The sequence below is a fragment of the Anastrepha ludens genome, chromosome 2, assembly GCF_028408465.1.
Source record: "Anastrepha ludens isolate Willacy chromosome 2, idAnaLude1.1, whole genome shotgun sequence".
NCBI classification, from domain to species: Eukaryota; Metazoa; Arthropoda; class Insecta; order Diptera; family Tephritidae; genus Anastrepha; species Anastrepha ludens.
The window spans coordinates 124,975,441-124,992,752 of NC_071498.1; the positions used below are offsets into that span (position 1 = coordinate 124,975,441).

Below are 17,312 nucleotides of genomic sequence, written 5' to 3' on the forward strand. Positions count from 1 at the left end.
CCACATCTTTACATGTCCTCCACTACCGTGCGCTCGCTGTAAATTTCTAAATATTACCCTCAACGTATATTTTTTCACAAACCTTGTTGCTGTTTTGTTTGAGTTTTTTTTTTTTTCTTCTTTAAATAGAGAAAGAAGTCTACATAGCTGTTTTATTATTTCATGTAAAAATTTGTTGACTACTACTTACTGACCTAAAAACCAAACCAAAACCAGTTCTACAAAATTTGATTTGAATAAAAATCACCATGCACATCCAAAAATTCTGTTTGTTGTCCTTTCCGCTGAAGGCATTTAAAAAACAAAAAACTAGTCAGTTGCTTTTCGTACTAAATACTCTTTCATACCCTCATAATAAATCGCCAAAGTATGGGCTTTTCGGCCGCTAGAGTGGTGTTACCCTTTAAAGGCTTAAAATAGTCACTTTTATTTTTCAAATTCGAAATTTTTTTAATTTAACAATTCTGCACTTAATAAAGTCACACACACTGCTGACCTGAACTCCAATGAGTTGCGCCGCAAAAACAACATAAATGGGAAACGTAAAGAGCAGGGAAAAAAATTCACATCATTTACATTTCGTTGAGCTGTCTTAAACCTTGACCCACTACGAGCATGGACAGCAGTGTTTTTCATATGCAAATGGAAAAACTCAAAATCAGCAAGAACTCAATAGAAAACTGAAAATTCTGCGAATAATTAAACTCACCTGCTGCGTCGAGTAGCACACGAGAGAAACTATATTACGGCACACGCAGGCACAAAACCTCAAAGTGAACTGTCAGTCAGCAATAGTATATGTATATGTGCAGAGTATTTGCAATAGCTCACTCCCTACAGGGCGGACGTGTGATTGCGTACGTGTTGGGCCGTCTTTAATGATGCACAGCAGTTGTCGGTCGTTTCCCCAAATCCCTTAGCCGACAAATGATTTGTATTTGGTTCAGAAGTCCTCTGCTTTGTCCTCTCTTTGCTGTTCTTGTTTGCTTGTTAATGGTTCACATCCACCTTCAGGTAGACAGCTTAGGCTCCGTTCATGCGATTGGACATAACTGTAAGTAGAAAAGCAAAATTCAAATGCACTAGTGAGTTGCAATGCAATCTAAGTTCTTTTCTTTATTCATGAGAAATCATTGCAAAATACTCAGCTAAAAATGTGTTGTGCGTTGCACAGATTGTTTACTTTTTTGCAAGCTTAATTAAGCAATAAGCCAGCAGCAATAGACCGATTTAAGAGTGTGCATTGTGTTATGGTGTTTATGGCGGGGGTAGAGGTGCACTTTCAGGCTTGGCTAAATAGCTGTTGAATCTCTTCTCATTCTTATCTCAGATTATGCAACACATAACAGCCCTCTGAGGTAGGCTTTCTATTTGCATACATACACACACAGACACATACATACATACATGTATACATGCCGATAAGCACACTTCACATTGCTGAGATTGTGGCAAACACGTCGAGCGGGATCTGCTCGAATTACCGGCTAAGAGCTTAGATAAGAGACAGACATGAGTGAGATAGGTGCGTGAGGTAGAAAAAAATCATTGCAAGCAAGTGAAAAAGATTCTGAATTTGAGTGTTATCTACCTTTGTATACATGAAGAACATTTGTTGTCATATGAGGCGTCAAATAAGACTCAATTTCCAGCGCTAAGCTTACTTGAAATTTTCTTTCTTTATTTAAGCAGCCCGCAAAAAAAAACTATAGGGCCTCAACGTTGTGAGCAGTAGTGACATCTTTCTTTTTTTTTCTTAATGCTTATTATTATTTTAAGCAAAAGTATACTTATACCTAACAAAAACCATACAAGTACAAATTTAAAATTTTACACAAAACTTAGAAAAACTCCGCAAACTTTTCATTCCAATTCGATGATTCTTATTTACAATTTCTAGAAAGATATTTTTGGTAAGCAGTTTTAAAACTTATTAAATATTACGAGAGTCAATTCTGGTACAGTCAGAGGGACAGACCTACAAGCGCGTATCAACGTGATATTTAGTTAGTGTGATATCATCTCTTGGAATAACACACACCACGTTTCAGCCAGATCGGTATATTTCTTTGCGTTTGGCATTCATTTGAATTGAGGAAGTCGAGTGATTTTCCATTAGCACAACGCGCTTCCCATCAACACGCACGCCTCGGCAGTTGTGGACGCAAAATTATGGAAATAGTGTTCCACCTCGTTTCACATCCCCATATTTCCCAGACTTCGATACCTTGGGCCCCTCGGAACGCTAGGACTACTAGTTGTTCCCTAATTTGACGAAATGGCTGGGGGAAAAAAGATTTTATTCAAACGAGGAGATTATTGCAGAAACGAATTTTAAGACTTGGGCAAATGTTATTATTCGAAAGGGATCAACAAACTAGAATAGCGTTCGACAAAGTTTATAAGTCTACAAGGAGACTATATCGAAAACAAAAAAAAAATTTACTTCAAAAAACTAACTAGTTTTAAATTTTGCACGAATTTTTCGAACGATCCTCTTAGCATAATAAATGCAAATTGGAAGTTACTAAAAAATCATGCTGATTTCTTATAATTTTTTTTCTCAGACGCTGTTGTGCATTACGGAACTCGATGAAAGGAAAAAATTGTCAAAAATTAATGAGAATTTCGATAATTTCTGATAAAATAGTTTAACATTTTTGTGAAAATTTATCAATGAGAATTTCTGATTAAAAAGTTTGAAATTTTTGCAAAAATTCGTCCGATTTTCCCAAATATTGTTCAAAATTTTGAACCTCAGTTAATATGCCTTTTCGTATAAAATTAACTATGTTTTTATAAGAAAATAATTGAAATAAAAGTAAGCATATACGAAATGTTAGGGTGCTATAGATATTTTGCGGGCTGCATATGAAAAGAAAACATTTTTTCTTTTTATTTAGTTAGGCCGAGCTCCTTTCCGTTTTTGCGGTGTGCGTCTTGATGTTTTTCATCAAATGGAGGGACCTACATTTTGTCGCTGTCTCTAAACGGCAGATTGTTTTTTATGAGAAACTTTCTAACTCGGACCCTACCAACTAGTAGTCTCAACTCTTTAGGCAAGCAATGGAAACCCGCCGAGTGTATTTCTGCCAAGAAAGAACTCCTCATAAAAAACATCTGCTTTTTGGGCATACAACTTTTCTTTTGCTTTTTTCATAAGGAAGCATAACTTGGCCCAGGTTAATTTATCCTACCGTCAAAGTAAACACCTTGGAATGTTTCGATGAAACTAAATACCTTGGCGTAGTGTTTGGTGAAAGTGTTTCTTTTAATAGACTCACTTCTTTGTAAGGAGTAAAGCCTCTAAACTTATAGAGCCATATAGTTCTCAAATGTAATTCCTGTCTAATCAGATGCCCATGAATAGGGTGAGCCGTGTTCATAAAGTTTTTCTCAAATTTCCATTTTGTGATTTAAACTTTTCAGATCCCATGCCATTTCTGAAATCTTAAGCCTCTCTATAGCCGCAAATCCGCAAAAGTGTTGTTAGTAACAAGTAAGGACTTATTAGAACGCATTGGATTTAGCCTTGCATTACTAACGTTTGGGTGTAATCCATCCACTTAGCTTAGTTTCTTACATAATTTAAATGTTTAAAGAAAATCATCGAAAATTTAAGATGTAATCGTTATTCGCATATTACTGAACGTTTTGAGCTACATAAAAATTTGATATGAAAAGCAAATATTTTCCGAAAAACTTTTTTAAAAAGTGATTGGGTGTAATACACCCAGTGTTGCACTTTTATGGGTACTTAACATCCATCGTTAGCAAATTAAGGTGTATTTTTATACGCGAATGAAATGAAAGACGACTTGCCATCAAATCTTTTGCCGGCTACAAGTCGTCCGGACCAGATGGCATGTATCCTGTCATGCGGAAAGAAGGCGCAGAGTCAGTGGCATCAGTCTTGAAGAAAATCTTCTCTGCATGCCTGGCACTGGCCTATATACCACGTTCTTGGACAAGCCCCAAAAGCTTTAGACCCATCAGCATGATTTCTTTTATGCTAAAAAGTCTCGAACGACTGGTGAAATTGCGCATACGTCAGAAGTCGGTGAAGGTTCGAATCAGGCTTGAGGTCTTTTGTACTGATGTATGAAGAAGGGACCATCTTGGCTCCTTGACTACACAAGATCTACTCAGATTTCTTTAGAGATCGGATGGACTAAAAGAAAATTAAAAAGGGAATCCGAAAAAAACGGTATTTTTCCTTCCGCGGGTTTAGTGCTGTTTAATATTCGAATTAATATTATATTTAAAGTATTTTGAAATTGTATTGTAGTTGGTCTAAATAAGAGAGTTACTGTTTTTATTGGTTAGCACTTTGAAAGAAGCAGACGACGTTAGTGGAAAACAACAATGATAGTGATGACTGAGGCGAAGAAATATTCAATAATGATGAGTCTGGTACAGAGTCCTATCCCATTGCAGAAGATGGAACTATTTAACTAAATAAATTATTCCCAACTAAACGAACGCCAGTGGAAAATATGATATATACGTAAAATATACGTAAATCGCTTGAAATAATCATCTTCACAAAATGTTGTGAACTTTTCTTTCATTTCTTTCATTTTTTGGGCCTGATTGTGAAATAGACAAATATTAATATTTATTTTAAAGGTACAAGTAAAATAAGAAGATTTCAAATCTGCACTTATCACAAACAAAAATGAAGTGAATGTCTTATTTGTTTTGTTATTCAAGTATCTTGCTGGTCTGCACAAAGCTTTTCCTGTTAATATTCGAAATATAAGGGCATCGAATGGTCTCCGACTAGAAATATTTGCGGTTACAATGAGCTATAACTGTTTGCAACTCTCAAAGAAGAGCGCCTGGAATGGGACGATAGGCATGACAAAGTGATTTTTCTGAATGACAACGCCAGGCCACACGTTGCTAAATCAGTTCAGAAATATTTAGAGGGATTGAATTGGGAAATCTTGCCCCACCCGCCGTACTCCCCAGGCATTGTGCCTTTGGGTTACCATCTGTTCCGATCAATGCAGTCAGCCCTTATTGGAGAGCGGTTCACTCAACGAATGGATCAAGTCAAAAGAACTCGAATTTTTCGTCAGAGGCATCCGTATGCCGCCTGAGAGATGGAGTAAGGTTGTAGCTTCCAATGGCATATACTTCACAATTCATTGTTTAAATAATTCGTAACTTTGGCTAACAAATAACGGAAACTTATTCCCATACCCAATACAAAAACGTTCGCTTTTTATTAATCCTTCCTTGATAAACCATTTTTAAAACTTTCGGTTGGGCACACGGGCTTGGGATATTTTCGTCCTCTTGGAGGATTCTTTTTAATAGTTTATACCCAGAAATCGATAGAAAATTAAATTTTAAGAAAGCTACTTGGAAGCTCAAGCTTTAGTTATAATAGAAATATATTAAATTCACGTCCAAAGTCGAAAAAGCCAATACTCTTCGAAATTGCGTTCCATTTCATGGTAGCAATATGGGAACAAAATACGTCGTTTATGCTATGGAGATTTTAATGCCATAATCAATGCTGTATCGCTTGACTTTCCTTTTGAATCTCTTAAATTATCTCTGTTTTTAATATTATAAATTATTTGCAATCGTTTTAAGTGATTTTGTACTCTATATAGTCTGTGAGTTAGTTAGCTAAACTATAGTCTTAATAAAAATTAAATGAATTAATTCATAGAAAATCAAAGTATATCTGTGTTAAACAGAGCTCCACAAAATTTAATGAATGCAGTCCCAACCGAATGAATCTCCGTCCTACGCTTTCAATTTTAGAAGTCTGATAATTAAGTACTAATAGGACTATGAATAAGTTCGTGCGGTTTTTTTTCGAAATTTGAAACTTTATTGACGTAAAATGGTTACAAATTTAATATTCAAAATATTGTCCATCGCTTACTACTACTTTTTCCCATCTTTCTGGCAATTCACGGATTCCCTTTGTGAAAAATTCGGTCGGTTTTGCCGCAATCCACGAATCGATCCATTTTTTGACTTCATCGTAATTACGGAAGTGCTGGTCAGCCAGGCCATGTTGCATCGATCGGAAGAGATAGTAATCGGATGGCGCAAGGTCTGGACTATACGGCGGGTGGGGTAGGACATCCCATTTGAGCGTTTCTAAGTATGTTTTGACCACTTGTGCAACATGTGGCCGAGCATTGTCATGTTGCAAAATAACTTTGTCGTGTCTATCGGCGTATTGCGGCCGTTTTTCTCGCAGTGCTCGGCTCAAACGCATCAATTGTCGTCGGTAGACATCCCCCGTAATCGTTTCATTCGGTTTCAGTAGCTCATAATACACAACACCCAGCTGGTCCCACCAGATACACAGCATAACCTTCAGGCCATGAATATTCTGCGCCGACGTCGATGTTGAAGCATGGCCAGGGTATCCATACGTTGCCCGACGTTTTGGATTGTCGTAATGGACCCACTTTTCATCGCCAGTCACAATTCGATGCAAAAAACCCTTTCTTTTGTGCCGTTGAAGCAGTTGTTCGCATGCCATAAAACGGCGTTCAACGTCTCTTGGCTTCAATTCATACGGCACCCAATGGCCTACCTTTCGGATCATTCCCATGGCTTTTAAACGTTTGGAAATGGTTGATTGATCAACTCCCAAAGTTTTTGCAACCTCTTCTTGCGTTTGAGCCGGATCTTGATCGAGCAATTCCTCCAATTCGGTATCCATGAACTTTGGCGGCGCACCCTCGCGTTCTTCGTCTTCCAAGCCAAAATCACCACTTTTAAAGCGTGCAAACCACTTCTGGCACGTTCGCTCAGATAGAGCATGCTCACCATAAACTTCCACCAAGATACGATGACTTTCGGCTGCTTTTTTCTTCATATTAAAATAATGAAGAAGAATTCCCCGCAAAAACACATTATTTGGCACGAAATTCGACATTTTCAAGTGTGGTAAAAATATTGTTGTTTACGCTTCAAATAAAAAACTTATACTGACGTTTGTGCCTTACGACAGTAGCTCTCCAATGAATGTTTGGAAATGTGGATCGATGGAATAATAATCAAGTTACGCCATCTGTTGTAAAACCGCACGAACTTATTCATAGTCCTATTATTAATCTCCAATCTGTGTTCAGATATCATTTACTTTGCCATCCTTGTACAATTTTATTTATTAAAACAACAAAAAAATCATTAGTTGGAAAATAATTTGCAAGCCAAAAAGCAACAAAAACGAGTTTTAATGTGCTAAAGTAATAGAATCCTTTCAGGGCTAATGCGTTTCAAACTTCGTGGCATTCTGTGCTAGCACATAAAAATGTGGCAATATTTCTTATGCAATTTATGTGCAGTGTTGGAAGTTAAATGGCGCACGAAATTGCAAAAGCGAAAATTTTTTCCGCTTTGCCTCAAAATTGCCTTGGACTCAATGCAAAGTTTTTATTTGTAGTGCGCCACAAAAAATGTGTGTATGTGCAAATACCTGTGACTACGTATGTGTGTGGTAGTATTTAGAATAAATATGTACGCATAATGAGTGACTACACTAACTACCACTAACTTGCACGCTGCATCACCTTGCGCCAGTTGTACTACACTCACTTGGCCTAATGTCATTCCGGCACCGCAACTCAATTAAATCCATTAGCATTTTTAGCCACAAAATGAGAGGCAACACACAACGGCACACAACTGGCAGAAAAAGTAGATGTATCTCATTCGTGGATGTGTGTGTGTGTTTGTGTTTGCAGTGCACTTCCTTTGGCTAAGGTTAGATGACACATAAAGATGTGTAGCGCCACTAGAAGCTGACTGCCGCCAAAGGGACTGCTGTCGTTAATGTCGCTGCGGCGCTCTATATGCCACTAAGGCGGCAACAGTGTCGCAACAGCGCGAGTAACAATTACTGTGACTATTTGAATTATGCAAATGCAACGCTGTGTTCACCCGACCCCACCGAGCATGTGTGTGTGTGTGCACGCATGTTATGCCAGCGAATGTGTTGCAGCTACAGACAATGTCATCAACGTTTTTACCACTGTGTTGCACCACATGCTTTACATTCTTTCTCCATTCAATGTGTTTGCTTCTTTTTTTTTGTCTTCTGTGTTCTCTGTCTTGAATTTCTTTACCTTTTGCCGCCTGCCTTCGGAGTTGTTTGTCTTGAGCGACAGCGACATCCGCGTGTGTCTTCGTTCGTTTGGTTTCCTAATTTCACTGTTCTTGCTTGGTTTGTGCTGTATGGGTGTGCCGGTTACAATGTGTTCTTGCAACACGCCAACATGTTCGCGAAATCTTAATTACCCTTAGAATTTGCATTTTACGACTCCTTGAATGCATGGCGTTGCTGCGGCATGCGGCATTGCAAGTTGTTCGTAATATTTGCTTTTAATACGCAAGAGGCAGCATTTGGGCGAGTGCATAGAGGCTTTGGTGCTGAATCAGCTTGGCACTTTAACTAGTTTTAGGGAACGTTCGTGTCTTTAAAATATACTTAAAAACTAACAAGCAGTCCATATAAAGGGTGGGACACCCTGTCGTTAGGATCGACCCTCGAACTAAAGAATGGACTCGAAAAATATTCGTTGGGCAACAATCGTTATAACATCAAATTTATTTAAGCTATCAAAACAATTTGGATTTTATTTTTATTGGGTGAACGTGAGTGGACGTGGGTGAACCTGGAGAAAAGTGTCAGAAGGAGGGGGTGGAAGTTTTTGGCTGTGGGTGTACTATGTTAAACAAAGAAATCATATACAAGAAATACTCCTCTCATTAGGCGATCGACATTAGTTCTTGCTACGGTATCTGCTGCTCCCTGCCAATTCAATTTAAATTGCTACTCAATTTTAATTTTTCTTTTTAGTTTTAGCAATTTTCTTTTAACAACTGCCCAATTTTTTCCACTGGGGCAGTTTGGTGGGTTAGGGTTCTTTTGAACAATATTTACCCCGTGATTTTCACACCAGTTCATAGCAGGACGGCTATAGTAATGCTATGCTAAATCCGATCAGAACAGAACTGAACCTTTATGTTGTTTTATGAATGACAACAAACGTTTTTGCAAACACCCCTTCTTACAAATTTTTTGACTTTTAATGCCCATGGTAATGAATATTATTTTCATACTACACTGGCTTGGTTTGGCTTGGGAAACCAAACATTTTTTGGGGCACTTGCACAGAATTTATAGCTTAAAAGCACCTGGAACTCCTACCCTCTTCGTTGTAGTATAAAATCCTGAATCTCTTTAAAGTCTGCTTTGACGTAACTTTTGTCATCCGTAATTACCCAGTCATATTTATGAATATCTTGAGTGTGGTCACTCTTACTTGATTTGTCACTTGAATGGGGTTCCACATGATCGAAAGCTTTCACTTTTACACACTTCTTGGACGTTCTTTCGTAAGAACCGGAGTCAGTTGGAAACACCAAGTGAAATCAAGTCCTTATCCACCTGATTTTTCCAACGCAGAGGAAACCTTCCTCTTACTCTGCTACAACCAGCTGGTACCACATCGAATACTTGCGGAGCTTGTATTCAATTGGACGATATGACTGAGCCAACGAACTCGCTGGATGTTTATTCGCTGCCCCATGTCTATATCGTTGTAAGCCTTATACAGCTCATTATTCCATCTGCGGTACTCGCCGCCGCTAACGTGCAAATGTGCAAAAATCTTCAACAGAATCTTTCTCTCAAACACTCCAAGGAATGCCTCATCGGTTGTTGTCATCGTCCAAGCTTCTGCGCCACACGATTGGAGCTGAATCTTTTTGGGTATTTAGACATTTTGTTGAAGTTTATTGGAACTGCGATATGCTTAATGGAACTTGAGCTACTTATCGGTCCAGGCTTTGCAAAACCCAATAAGTGGGATCAATAGTGTAGCTATAGTTCGAGCATAATCTTGAATTGACGAAACGTAAGCCATGGAATAAACATATGACTGTTATAAGCATCAACCGAAGTCCAATATGTATCTCCCGTTAGGAGGACCAAATCGTTTTTTTTGTGCGACATCTGCCGGCATCACATTGGCTACCTGCGGTCTTCTCTAGCACATTTGGATCACAAGTCAACAATGCTTCCGCTCACGTCAGAGACAGAGAGACGATGGGATTACATTTATTAAAACTCACTGTAAATTCAAATTCCTTCTTCGATCTTCTCCTTCTAGATTAGTGCGATAACCGCTTAAGCCATGTTGACCAAGTTGAACAAAACGTACAAGCCATTTCTGTCTCCAACCACTGTTTTATTATGGGCAAATGGCTTAAAACTGTTTTACGGCCAATCTTTAGTTCCGCGGCAATGCTACGACTACTACCGGTCGACTTCGATTATTTCTGTGATATTATCGACATTATCGATAATTTCTTTAGCATCAAAAATACCTGAATGGGATTCACAATTTTAGCGACTTGAATGAAGCAAACAAAAAACACCAATGCCACCTTGACAACCTGCATAAACTTTACTTTTGATCGATACTTTCCGAGATATCGATCACTACAGCCCTCTACAGAGAAAATAATGGATTTTTTCCTCCCAATTAACTTCTATCCCGAAATTATTCTTTACCCAAGACAGGTAAAGGTATTCAAAATGGACGAAATCGGTTTTTGACCACGCCGATAAAAACGATGAACCAAAAAAGAGAAAAATAAAAGTAAAGCAATTAAAATTTTGAAAAATGGGCGTCAGACACCAACTTTTGGTAAAAGCGCGCATATCGATAACGCCTTAATAAAACTCGCCCACACTTGGTGTGCGTGTTGCTCCTCACCTCAATTATGTTAGATCCGACTTAAATATTATGTTATTTGGATCGGACCATAACCACGTCCATTTCTTATAGGTTGCAAGCCACAATAACTCACTGCTTTTGAGTTTGATTGATTATTAACTGCCAGCCCAAAGTAAATTTTACTAAAACGAGTCGGGTAAGATGCCCTTTTTTTCTTTGTTGACTCCACTCGGAAGTCGTACACGGTTCTGGGCTGTAGGGGTTGCGTCGTCCCATATGATATTGACATCTGCTAGTTCGATCAACATCAACCTTCTCCAAGTGTTCTTTGGCCAACCGTGACCTATGCTCCCTTGCGTGTTCCAGTTCAGTACCATTCTCGTGATGCTATCTGTTGGTTTGTCAAGCGTGTGAGCTATCCATAGCCCCTTTCTGCATTTGATTTTCCTCAGGCTGGGTTCCTCATTCGCTGTGATGTTGCTGATGGAATTGTTTTTCCTAAAATTATTTATCAGTGCAACCTTGAACCAGGATTACTTCTAAAAACCATATTAAGATTTATGCGCTTGTAATTGAACCGATCGCATCAGAAAATACAGCAGCTGATTCGTGAATGTTTCCATGCAAATGCGTTTTTTTTTTTGGTTTTATGTATTAACTTTTTTTGTTTGGTTACTTAGTTGTTGAAAAACACAAGCCAATTTTTCATTCAAGATTCATAAGGAAAAGCTTAAAAGTTTCCACTTCCGATTGCCCGCATTCATGCAGAAAATAACAGTGCATTTGACGCCATTAAAATCAGCCGCACTGCCATTGCACGTCTGCCACCAATTTCGTCTGTGTTGCAAGCACTCCTTTGAGTGCCATGGGTAACCACATCCGCGAAGTTTTCCAGTTCTTAGTCTCGCTGCGTTTGCTGCCGCCGTTGGTGAAGAGTCACTACGATCATGAGAAGGCAATTCTTCACGAAGAGTTTTGCTAGAAATATGGCCATTGTGCAAAATTGTGTTGATAAACTAAGAATATTTATCTGCAACTTCAACTAGAAGAACTACTGCAAGTATGTTTTCCTGTGTTTTTTTCCTTAACTCTATTAGTGTGGTACCTCCAATGCAGCAAACCTCCTAACGCTCTATGAAGAAAGTGTAGGTGTGTATGTTGCTTGCGATTTATGGCTGTTGTTGTGGTTAGTCAATAAAAATTCTCAAACTTTTTCGCGACTCACAAAACTTATGACACTTTATTTGTTGATATTTTATTTCTTTTGTTTCCACGATTTTTCTTACCTATGCAGATACCACAACAGCGGGTTTGAAACATTGTTGATGCCCCTATTTTTAAAGGCCCACTTGACTTCGCGTTTATACCTTGCAACAGTTCACAGTGTGTTTGTGTGTGCCATTAAATTAATATCAGTTCACTTCGGAAAGAATTTATGATTTTGTTTTTCATGGAACTAGGCGACAATACTAGCGTTGCCACATCCGTAGTAACACCTGTATGCTGCAAACAACAAAACTCAAGTAATCCCGATAAAAGCCAAAAGCTAAAAGAACAAAAACCCATGACATGGCGCCTTTTGTCCGTTGCGGTTGCAGCAGTCGATTGTACTGGGGTATCAAAGAGAAAAACAAAATCAGATACAAGAACCAACAAAATGCCAAAAAATAAAAATAAAATATGGCAAGTTGAGAGGCAACCACCAAGCCACAACATTAAGCGCCCACACATCCACATAAACATTTATGCATACATGTGCATCTGTGTTCAGATATTTGTGACATGGCAAAATGACAAAGCTTTGTGCTTTTATGGCAACGGGTGGAGTGTGATTCGTGGCCGCCTAACCGGCAGGTGTTGCTGCTTTAGCCATATTTGCTGCGCATTTATTGCGTAAATATAACTTTATGCGTTTTTTATTGCATAGAATTCCCTCATAAATACAAGTGCAGTCAAGTTTGCCACAAAAATAGAAGTAGCAGGAACGGAAATCTCAAAAATTGTGCGCCAACTTCAGTGGCGCACTCCAATGCACGAGTACTTTGGCAAAGAAGAAGAAATGCTCTTAGCAAGCAAGTCAGAGAAATTGCAACATCGTTAGACAAACAGGCTTAACAACAACAACAAAAATGTCACATATTGTCTTTTGAGCGGCAGCAAGCAGCGGCAAGTTGCAAGCAAGAAGCGTCGCCATTTGTATGAGCGCACATACATACATACACGTGGTGTGCATAGGCATAGATGGAATAACTCTGCGCATGGTAATATTTTTTCACTAGATGGAATAACTCTGCGCATAGTAATATTTTTTCACTCATATACAACTGTTAACTTCTTTCGTTGCTCGCTTTACTTCTAAGTGACATTTAGGAGTGACATTCCTCATTAATTTTAACACCGCTTCGCACCTTCTTTGAGAGTGCACTCCACTGTATAGGCACACACATATACCCACTCATCCAAAAACAGTAAAACTGTCCGAAAAAAGTGCCTTATGAATGTAAACCTATAGATTTTATATGCCAGTGTTGCTGTGATAATAAAGCAGCAGGACCCGATGTAATCTTCGCAGAAATTATAAAGTGAAAAAATGTATTATTCAAAATTAAAATTTTTAATTACTGTGTAAGTCCCACAAGATTGGCTTCAATTAATTTCATCATAACATTGCCAAAGAAATCGACCGACAAAAAATGTAACTTTCTTAAACATAGAAAAATAAAAATTTAAAAATGGAAAGATGGCGAATTCTTTGCAGCTTCTTAGGCGTTCTAGGCGAAAACTTTTTATCTGGTAACTCTGACAAGCTCAAGGGTTGTTTAAAAAATCCGTGAAAAAATAAAAACTACTTAATTGTTTGAGATGAACCTTTTCTTATTTTTTGACTTAGTCCGTTTTAGACATATAATGTTCTTGTTTGTTGATCCCTTCCCTATTAAAGGGTTTGCCCAAGTCTTAAAAATACTCATTCCTTTCTGCAATCACCTTCTTGGTTGAATTAAATATTTTTCCCACCAGCGATTTCTTCAAATTGGGAAACAAATCGTAGTGCGAGCGATCCGAAGGAACCAAGTCTGGAGAATAGGGGAGATGTTAAATAAGTTGGAACCATATTTCAATTAATTTGCGATCAAAACTACTGATACGTGAGCTGGTGCGTTGCTGTGATGGAAAAGGGAAATCACTCGACTTTCTCGATTGAAACGAATGCCAACCACAAAGAAATATACCAACCTGTCTCAAACTTGGAGTGTGTCCTTCCAAGAGATGCTACTAACTAAGAGATGCTAACATTACTGACTCGAGGTAATGCCGAGTCTCACAGCATGCAAACCTCGCGGATAGTGTCCTGTGAAGACAAACACAAAACTCGAGAACTGAGATTTTGTCAACCCCGGAAGATTCTTCGAACGCCTCCGATCCACACGAAGACAAAAACTTTTCTCGACCTTATAAGTTTGTGTACTTTTCAAAATTAAACCGCAAGTGGTTAATCCTCTCGCAATGTCGCTATGACCAGATACCCAGATGAGCTCTATATCAAAGAAGCCAGGCATTCCTTGACCAGTTATTACACAAGTGAGTAGCCAATTAGCTGCTTCTTTGATTTCAGCTACCACTACTCGGAAAACACTACAGTAGTTCAGTAAACTGAACTTGATTCTGAACTTGAGTCTGATGTGGGAGCTCCTGGCAGAATACACCACCGCTAAGCCTTCCATCGAACCTTGAGCCAACTCCTGTCTCCAAATTCTGCACACCGCCCATTCCTCTCTTGATGTTATGAGAGTGGCGAATGTTCCGCTTGGTCTAAGCAAGGCTGTACATTGAGTCGCCGGCAAGGGATGAACCTTAAGTTTCTAATGATACTTCAGTATCCGTAAGTGAGATCCAGCCTGTAGCGAGAGTCCCTCAGTCGAATTACGGCACTTGGAGCGGCAGTTTTGCCTGCTATGTTTACAGGTACTACGTTTAACATTGCAGACCTTTTAACTCTATCTCTAGTTAATTCACCGATGTCATCCTCTTCAGTGAGTTCTACCAGACAAAAAAATTGGCTTTATAAAGGTATTACAGAGCCAAAATACAACTCTGGGTGAGAGGCTCCATGTTTTGCCAATATTGCCTATAGAGGCGATGGCAAAGCCCCGAGTGTATTTCTGCCATGTAAAAGCTCCCCATAAAAATATTTATCGTTTGGAGTCGGCTTGAAACTGTAGGTCCCTCCATTTGTGGAACAACATCAAGGCGCATGCCATAAATAGATCGAGGAGCTCGGCCAAACAGAGTATCTACAAACTTTCCTCTAACAATTACTTCCACATCATCCGCGTAAGCAATCACCCTACACCTCCTTATCACCAGCTCTTTCGGCACTACTCTTATGAAGGGAGTTAAACTATCAAAACCTTTACCCAAAATAAAAGTTAAAAATCCGAGTACAGTGCAAAAATAGATTATTAGGGAACAACTAGGTAATTGACTGACTGATACGTATAAACGCTCACCAAAGGTTAATTCGCAATTACTACTTTGGGCAACGCGTCCCGAGGGAAAGTCTTTGGCCGGAGATAAAAACGAGGTTATGCATTGCGGCAGACCTAATTTAATTTGAGCCGCATCCACAATCATGGTGGGAGGCTCATCATGTCGACAGATTTTTCCTAGACTAGAGCCATCAAAATTCCCTTGCGATGCTACTTCTACTGTATTTTCATCTGCATCGCAATTTACCAAGCTTTTTTTTTTAAGAACACATCGACCGAAGTCACCTTTCATGGTGGTGCTGCTGTGCGAAGGTAATTATGAAGTGTGGCAGATCTCAGAATCTGTCCAAGTGAAGGTAAGGAGTGAAGTTCCTTCACAACCAGCGAATGCAGAGATGCGTTTATTGATTGAAAGGGCATCTAGCTATTTAAAACGCACTTCCACAGCTCACTAGCCCGCATCCACTTAAGTGTCGCTGCACGCAATGCGAGCACTAAAATGTGCTTTATAATAGGTCTATTTATAAGTTCGTGCGGTTTTACAACAGATGGCGTAACTTGATTATTATTCCATCGATCCACATTTCCAAACATTCATTGGAGAGCTACTGTCGTAAGGCACAAACGTCAGTATAAGTTTTTTATTTGAAGCGTAAACAACAATATTTTTACCACACTTGAAAATGTCGAATTTCGTGCCAAATAATGTGTTTTTGCGGGGAATTCTTCTTCATTATTTTAATATGAAGAAAAAAGCAGCCGAAAGTCATCGTATCTTGGTGGAAGTTTATGGTGAGCATGCTCTATCTGAGCGAACGTGCCAGAAGTGGTTTGCACGCTTTAAAAGTGGTGATTTTGGCTTGGAAGACGAAGAACGCGAGGGTGCGCCGCCAAAGTTCATGGATACCGAATTGGAGGAATTGCTCGATCAAGATCCGGCTCAAACGCAAGAAGAGGTTGCAAAAACTTTGGGAGTTGATCAATCAACCATTTCCAAACGTTTAAAAGCCATGGGAATGATCCGAAAGGTAGGCCATTGGGTGCCGTATGAATTGAAGCCAAGAGACGTTGAACGCCGTTTTATGGCATGCGAACAACTGCTTCAACGGCACAAAAGAAAGGGTTTTTTGCATCGAATTGTGACTGGCGATGAAAAGTGGGTCCATTACGACAATCCAAAACGTCGGGCAACGTATGGATACCCTGGCCATGCTTCAACATCGACGTCGGCGCAGAATATTCATGGCCTGAAGGTTATGCTGTGTATCTGGTGGGACCAGCTGGGTGTTGTGTATTATGAGCTACTGAAACCGAATGAAACGATTACGGGGGATGTCTACCGACGACAATTGATGCGTTTGAGCCGAGCACTGCGAGAAAAACGGCCGCAATACGCCGATAGACACGACAAAGTTATTTTGCAACATGACAATGCTCGGCCACATGTTGCACAAGTGGTCAAAACATACTTAGAAACGCTCAAATGGGATGTCCTACCCCACCCGCCGTATAGTCCAGACCTTGCGCCATCCGATTACTATCTCTTCCGATCGATGCAACATGGCCTGGCTGACCAGCACTTCCGTAATTACGATGAAGTCAAAAAATGGATCGATTCGTGGATTGCGGCAAAACCGACCGAATTTTTCACAAAGGGAATCCGTGAATTGCCAGAAAGATGGGAAAAAGTAGTAGTAAGCGATGGACAATATTTTGAATATTAAATTTGTAACCATTTTACGTCAATAAAGTTTCAAATTTCGAAAAAAAAACCGCACGAACTTATTCATAGTCCATTAGTTGCCTCGATGTTTTATTTATGTTTCTTAACTTCAGCATGAGAATTTTATCAAAGTATGAAAATATATCAAAAAAGTTCAGCTCTGGTACATTGCGAGGGTATCTGCTCTACTCCATTCGTTGGTCATGCGTGTGAAAGTGCGTGCGTGTGTATGGGTATGTGCATGTGTCACTCTTTTGCCTGCATTTCATTCTTAATAGTTTATGTTACTTTTTTCTAATTTTTCTTCTCCCTTTTTCACTTTTTTCTCTTCACTTGTCACGTTAGCGAAGTCTCATTGCCTTGGTATGCTTCTCA

At 39.2% G+C, this 17,312-nt stretch overlaps 1 long non-coding RNA gene across 1 annotated transcript in view; it reads right to left on the reverse strand.

The window, feature by feature from the left end:
- Positions 1-773: 773 nt before the first annotated feature.
- LOC128855266 (uncharacterized) overlaps positions 774-17,312 on the reverse strand; it is a 158,689-nt gene continuing 142,150 nt past the window's right edge. Inside the window, exon 3 of the long non-coding RNA XR_008453705.1 lies at positions 774-1,052. This is a non-coding gene — a long non-coding RNA (uncharacterized LOC128855266). The remainder of the gene's footprint in view (positions 1,053-17,312) is intronic.